Genomic DNA, 7600 nt, shown 5'->3' on the forward strand with positions numbered 1-7600 from the left:
AGCCAAAGGCCAGAGGAAGATAAAAGAGAGGGAAAAAAAGTCTGAAACACTAAATCACATGAGAAGGAAAACCGGTGACCAGAGCGAAGCCCATCTGAAGCAAGGTGCATCAGGATGGGTGCCCTGTGGACCCTATGGACTTTGAAGAAAGATAACAAAAAGGTAAGTTTTTACCATATCATTTTATTCTTCAGGGTCCATAGGCTCCACAGGGAGACCTAGGGCATGTCCCAAAGCAGTCCTTTAAGGGTGGGGACGCTGCTGATCCGACAGGAGAATCCGGTGCCCGAAGGAAGCATCCTGAGAAGCAAATATATTTTATTTATTTATTAACAGTTTCTTATATAGCGCAGCATATTCCGTTGCGCCTTACAATTGTAAACACTAATAGAACAAAACGGGGTAATAACAGACAGATATATAGGTAGGAAGGCCCTGCTCGCAAGCTTACAATCTATAGGGAAATAGGCATTGATACACAAGGATAGGTGCTATATATTGGATTTTGGTCCAGCCAGAATGCACAGTTTCTTGGTGGGCTGCATGATCCATTCACACCGGAATGTCGGCCAAATGTCATGAGGATGTGAGAGAAAGACGATGTGTGAGGTTGTGTGTGGACTGTGAAAGGGGATGTAATTAGATATGGAAGCTATGAAGGTTATGTGGGCAGTTCTGGGATCTGATAAGCTTGCCTGAAGAGGTGGGTTTTCAGGGATCGCTTGAAGGATTGGAGTCTAGAGGAAAGTCGTATTGTGCGTGGTAAAGCATTCCATAGAGTGGGTGCAGCCCGAAGAAAGTTCTGTAACCGCAAGTAATGCATGGGGATGAGAGACGCAGATCTTGTGCTGAGCGGAGAGGTCGGGTAGGGAGATATTTTGAGATGAGTGAAGAGATGTATGTTGGTGTGGTTTGGTTAATAGCCTTAAGTGTAAGTAAGAGTATTTTGTATTGAATACGGTAGAAAACCGGCAACCAATAGAAGGGCTGACAGAGCGGAGCAGCAGATGATGAACGTTTGGCAAGGAAGATAAGCCTTGCAGCTGCATTCATAATTGATTGTAATGGCGATAGCCTGTTTTTGGGAAGACCAGTAAAGATGCTATTGCAATAGTCAATGCGGGAAACAATAAGTGCATGGATTAGAGTTTTTGCAGTGTCTTGTGTGAGATATGGTCGAATTTTGGATATGTTTTTTAGATGTATGTGACAGGATTTAGAGACAGATTGAATGTGGGGAACAAAGGACAGTTCAGAGTCAAGGATGACACCAAGGCAGCAAGCTTGAGGGGAGGGTGGATTGTCGAGTTATCAACAGTGATAGAGAGATCAGGTTGGTAACTGTTATTGACTGGTGGAAATATAATTAATTCTGTTTTAGAAATATTAAGTCTCAGGTGGCGAGATGACATCCAAGATGAAATTGCAGAAAGACATTCAGTGACACGGACCAGTACAGACGGTGATAAATCTGGGGAAGATAGGTAGATTTGAGTATCATCCGCATACAGATGGTACTGAAATCCAAAAGAGCCGATTAGTTTGCCAAGAGAGGAGGTATAGATTGAGAATAACAGAGGCCCTAAGACAGAGCCTTGCGGTACTCCAACTGATAGAGGTAGTGAAGAGGAGGCAGAATCAGAAAAACGAACAGTAAAAGAGCGATCAGATAGGTAGGAAGAGAACCAAGAAAGAGCAGTGTCCTTAAGACCTAGGGATTGTAGTGTTTGTATGAGAAGAGTGGTCAACAGTGTCAAAAGCAGCAGAGAGATCTAGAAGAATTAGGAGTGAGTAATGGCCTTTAGCCTTGGCAGTGACCAGATCATTTACTACCTTAGTCAGTGCTGTCTCTGTGGAGTGTTGGGAACGGAAGCCGGACTGCAGTGGGTCCAATAAGTTGTGTGAGTTAAGGAAGTGTATGAGGCGGGTGTAGACAAGTCTCTCAAGTATCTTGGAGGGGCATGGGAGCTGGGAGATAGGCCGGTAATTTGAGAGAGTGTTGGGGTCAGAGTTTTGTTTTTTTCAGAATAGGAGTAATCACTTCATGCTTGAACAGTGATGGAAAGTTGCCAGTAGAGAGAGAGAGAGATTACAGATTTTAGTTAGGGTTGGGATGAGCACAGGAGACAGAGCTTTACTGATTTGTGAGGGTATAGGATCTAGAGGAGAGGTAATAGAGTAGGAGGATGAGAAGAGGGAAGATACTTCATCTTCGTTTATGAGATCAAATGAAGAGAAAGTGCCAGATGATTCAGGTAGGGAACTGAGCAGGTCACTAGCTGAAGAAGAGCATACCAATTCATTTCGGATCTCATCAAAATCTATCAAATGCATAGAACGTTAAAAACGTCTGGAGAGAAGACCACGTGGCCACCTTACAAAGCTGAACAGCCGAGGAGCCACGGCGAGCTGCCCACGATGGACTCACAGACCAAGTAGAATAAGCAGTAACAGAAGGCAGTACAGGAAGGCCCTCCTGAGTGTAAGCCTCAGAGATGGTCATACGAATCCACCTAGCCAATGTCTGCTTATTGGCTGGCCATCCCTTCTTGGGAAAACCATAGAGGACAAAGAAGGAGTCTGATTTCCAAAGGGAACTGGTATGGTCCACATAAGTCCTGAGAGCACGTACCACATCCAATAAGGCCTCATCTGCCGAGAGGTCTGGGGATTGAAATGCCGGAACAATAATTTCCTCATTAATGTGGAAAGTAGAGACCACCTTAGGGTAAGTCCAATGAACCGCCCCTGTCCTGGTGAAAAATCAGGAATGGGGAAAAACAGGAAAGCGCCCCTAAGTCTGACACCCATCTGGCCGAAGCAATGGCCAGAAGAAAAAGTCTTAGATGTCAACCACTTGAGATCCACTGAGGCCAGTGGTTCAAATGGAGAGCCTTAAGGACAACAGCCAAATCCCAAGGAGACACAGGAGGGACAAAGGGAAGCTGAATCCGCAGGACACCCTGCAGGAAAGTACGAATGTCCGGTAAAGGAGCAATCCTACGTTGAAACCAAACTTATAGAGCCGAAACATGCACCTTCAGTGAGGCTAAGCGGAGGCCAAGGTCCAAACCCGCTTGAAGGAAAGCCAAAATTATAGATATCATATATCCCAGAGGGTCATAACCCCTGTGACGACACCACTAAATATAAGTATGTCACACTCTGTGACATATACGAGCAGAGGCTGGTTTACGGGCTCTGAGCATGGTACTGACCACAGAGCTGGAAAAATCTTTGGACCTTAAGAGGTAAGTCTCAAGAGCCACGCCGGCAAAGACAGACAACCCAGATCTGGGTAACGGCAAGGACCCAGAGACAACAGGTCCGGACACTGACGCAACAGCAATGGAGTGTCGATGGAGAGACTCTAAAGATCTGAGTACCAAAGTCTTCTGGGCCACGCTGGAGCCACCAGCAGGACCATTCCTCCCTCTTGCTTGAACTTTTGAATGACCAGAGGAAGAAGGGAGACTGGAGGAAACCGGTATGCAAACTGGAAGGTCCACTTTACTGACAGAGCATCGACCAGGAGTGTCCCGGCATCTCTTGTCCTGGACCCGTAACTTGGCAGCTTGTGGTTGAGTCTGGAGGCCATGAGTCCACTTCTGGAAGGTTCCACTTGTCCACTAGGAGTTGAAACACCTCTTGGTGAAGAGACCATTCCGCTGGATGCACCTTGTGCCGGCTGAGGAAGTCTGCTTCCCAATTGAGAACCCCCGAAATGAACACTGCCGATATGGCTGGGAGATGGCCTTCCGCTGTCATCACCACCTGACTTTGAGTTCCTCCTTGATGATTGATGTAAGCCACTGCCGTGGCATTGACTGACTGAACTTGCACGGGCTTTCTGTGAAGTACGAGTTTGGCTTGCTAAAGGGCGCTGAAGACCGCCTGAAGCTCGAATATGTTGATTGGTAGAGCAGACTTCTCTGCTGTCCACTGCCCCTGAAAGGAGTGTGTACCCATCACTGCGCCCCAACCCCGGAGACTGGCGTCTGTCGTCAAGAGGACCTATTCCGGAAACCAAAAGGGGCGCCCCTTGGTGAGGTGACACGTCTGCAGCCACCAGGCAAGGGACAGATGCACCTCTGGAGAGAGCACCATCAGTTGTGCCTTTATCCGATGGGGTAATCCGTTCCACCTGGAGAAGATCAATTTCTTCAGAGGCCTGGAATTAAACTGGGCATATTCCACAATGTCGAACGTCGATATCATGGACCCCAGTACTTGCATTGCTGAGTGGATTGACACTTGGCAACTGTGGAGGCATCTGCGTACTCGCATCTGTAAAGTTGTGGTCAGAAAGATTCTCTGCTGTTGGGAATCCAACAGAGCTCCCAGATGGAGCATCCTCTGAGATGGAATAAGGGAGGACTTTATCCAATTGATCGACCATCCGTGAGCCTGAAGCACAGACTGTCAGCTGTAGGTGGTGTTGAAGTACTTCTGGAGACCCTGCCAACAATAAGAGGTCATCCAGGTAAGGCAACAGTCGAACCCCCTGATGCCGTAGATGGGCTGCCATGACAGCCATAACCTTGGTAAACACTCGAGGAGCTGTGGAGAGACCAAACGGTAGCGCCCGAAACTGGAAATATTGTTGCTGTATAGCAAAACGGAAGAAACACTGGTAATGTGATGAAGCAATTGGAATATACTGGTATGCATCCTGAATATCCAGCAATACCATAAAATCCCCCAGTACCATAGCCAGTACAATTGAGCGGAGGGTTTCCATCCTGAACCGAGGTACCCTGAGGAATCTGTTCAGGGGCTTGAGATTGATGATAGGCCGATATGATCCGTTTGGTTTCTGAACCAGAAAGAGATTGGAGTAATAACCCGTTCCTTTTTGAGAAGACGGGACCTGGATGACAACTCCTGCTTAAAGCAAGGATTGTATTGCTTTCTGGATTTATAATGCCTTGTCTTTGTCTGACAGAGGGCTTGTGCAGAAGAATTGCTGGGGAGGCCTTCTGCGGAAGGCAAGGGCGTACCCGTGAGAGACCACTTCTCTTACCCGAGTGTCTGTTGTGATCTGGCACCTGCACAGGGGGCGAACTGAAGAAGTCGGCCACCCACATTGGGTTCCCGGCACCCCAGCTCCACAGCACAACGCGGCCATCAGTTAACCCTCGGTGCTCTGCACCGAGGGGAGAAATGTGATGGCTGCACACTGGGGGTCGGGAGCTCTGGCTTCCGATACCCCAGTGCGGAGGAGAGGCCACAAACTGGGAGACTGAAGAGGCCGGCTGGCTCCCAGTGCAGCGCAGCAGCAGGGCTGTCTAGGGCAGTGTGGCCACTGGTTGGGGGGACAGGGAGCATTGGCTCCCTGTACCCCCAGCACTGAGAGGGGACCAGCAGCTGAGCGCAACTGGGTGTAAGGTAAAGCTGCTGTTGTTGCCAGGGCAGGGTTCCAGGCTGCAGAGCTGAGAGCCCTATGCTGGGGACCGGGAGCTCGGCTCCCAGTGTCCAGCACAGCAGGGCTGGCTTAGTAAAGCCCAGCACTGAGCGCTGGGCACAGTTAAAAACACACACCCCTAGGTACATAATGTTAAATAAAGTGTATACGGTATATTAATTTCCTGTATTTTAAATGTATAATTAAAAGTGAAATGCACTTACCTGTAATTTCTCTGGACGGCCAGGGGATCCAGAGTCCTCAGTGGGCTGCTGGATCCCCCAGCCCCTTCCAGAGAAATAAAATGTCCTCCTATACAGCCTCATGGCTGGAAGTGGTATGAGGAGGTGCATAGGAAGCTGGCTAAGGCAGCCAGCTAACCGTTCTAGGGAGCTCCAAAGAGCTTCCCTTCCGTGGCCAGGAAGTCGTACACGGGGACCCTGCTTGCCCACCTCTGGAGCTCAGATTCAGGTAGAGATGGCAGGTTTGGTCCCTTAGCAGATTCCTGTAAGTACATTTTGGGGGTGTGGCCACAGCTAGTCGACGCATACGCAGCAGAGTGGTTCCAGGTGCCAGCGGTAGGAGCCCGAGTGTACCTAAGAAGCGGTTCCAAACACCAATGGTAGAATTTGGTGGTGGCAGCATTGTTACGCCCATGGCGCAATGGCGAAGTCAGTGACAGACTTACTGACGGTAAGCGGGAATCCCCGATACCCCAAAGTCAAGTGGGGATCGAAACCCCAACCTGTGATCGGGAGTCGGCAAGAGGCCATCCGGTCACAGGGTGCCTGGGGGATGTTAGAAGAAAGCACAACCCGTCCAACACCTGGAGCAGTGAAGTCAGGTGAAACGCACAGCCAGCAGTGATTTGATGAGATGCCACCATGTAACTGGTTGGTAAGATGCTGCCGGTGGTGATTGGAAGAGAACGCCGCCAGCGGTGGATGGCTCTTGCGGCCACTGCATGTGCACTGCAGCAGCCAGTCACTGCCGGCAGAATCTCCCCAGTGGTGGCGATTGGCTGCTCTGCGGCATATTCCCACTAGGCTGTTTTAGCTGGGCGCCGTGCCCTGCACGATTTGTAAAGGACAGAATGCGCCCTGCCCCTCTTAGCGGCAGCCCATTAAAACAGCCTGCGGGTGGGGAAATTAGCGATGCAGACGTCACCACCGGTGAATGGATGCCGGGCGCATGCCCAGCACCGGCCCTAGAATAAACACTAGGAGCGCACACAGCACATCACTCACTATTTTGCAATCACTGATTAGGGTACAGAGTGTGTAGAAGGGTACTGGCAGCAGTATTAGGGTACTGGGGCGAGTATAATAATATTGGCAGTAGTATTAGGGCACTGTCGGGGTACTGGGGTGTGTATAAGGGTAATGGCAGCAGTATTAGGGTACTGTCGGGTACTAGGTGTGTATAAGGGTACTGTGGCGAGTATAATAATATTGGAAGCAGTATTAGGGCACTGTCACTGTACTGGGGTGTGTATAAAGGTCTTGCCAGCAGTATGAGGGCACTGTCCGGGTACTGGCAGCAGTATTAGGTCACTTTCAGGGTACTGGGGTGTGTATAAAGGTACTGGCGACAGTATTAGGGCACTGTCGGGGTACTGGGTGTGTATAAGGGTACTGGCAGCAGTATTAGGGTACGGTCAAGGTACTGGGTGTATATAAGGGTACTGGCAGCAGTATTAGGGTACTGTCGGGGAACTGGGGTGTGTATAAGGGTAATGGCAGCAGTATTAGGGTACTGTCGGGTACTGGGTGTGTATAAGGGTACTAGCAGCAGTATTAGGGTACTGGGGCGAGTATAATAATATTGGCAGCAGTATTAGGGCACCGTCACTGTAGTGGGGTGTGTAGAAGGGTCTTGCCAGCAGTATGAGGGCACTGTCCGGGTACTGGCAGCAGTATTAGGGCACTCTCAGGGTATTGGGGTGTGTATAAAGGTACTGGCGACAGTATTAGGGCACTGTCTGGGTACTGGGTGTGTATAAGGGTACTGGCAGCAGTATTAGGGCACTGTCGTGGGTACTGGGGTGTGTATAAGGGTAATGGCAGCAGCATTAGGGTACTGTCGGGGTACTGGGTGTGTATAAGGGTAATGGCAGCAGTATTAGGGTGCTGTCGGGTACTGGGTGTGTATAAGGGTACTGTCAGGGTACTGGGGTGTGTATAAGGGTAATAGCAG

Source organism: Taudactylus pleione, unplaced genomic scaffold (genome assembly GCF_031769625.1).
Source record: "Taudactylus pleione unplaced genomic scaffold, aTauple2 ptg000122l, whole genome shotgun sequence".
In the NCBI taxonomy this organism is placed as follows: domain Eukaryota; kingdom Metazoa; phylum Chordata; class Amphibia; order Anura; family Myobatrachidae; genus Taudactylus; species Taudactylus pleione.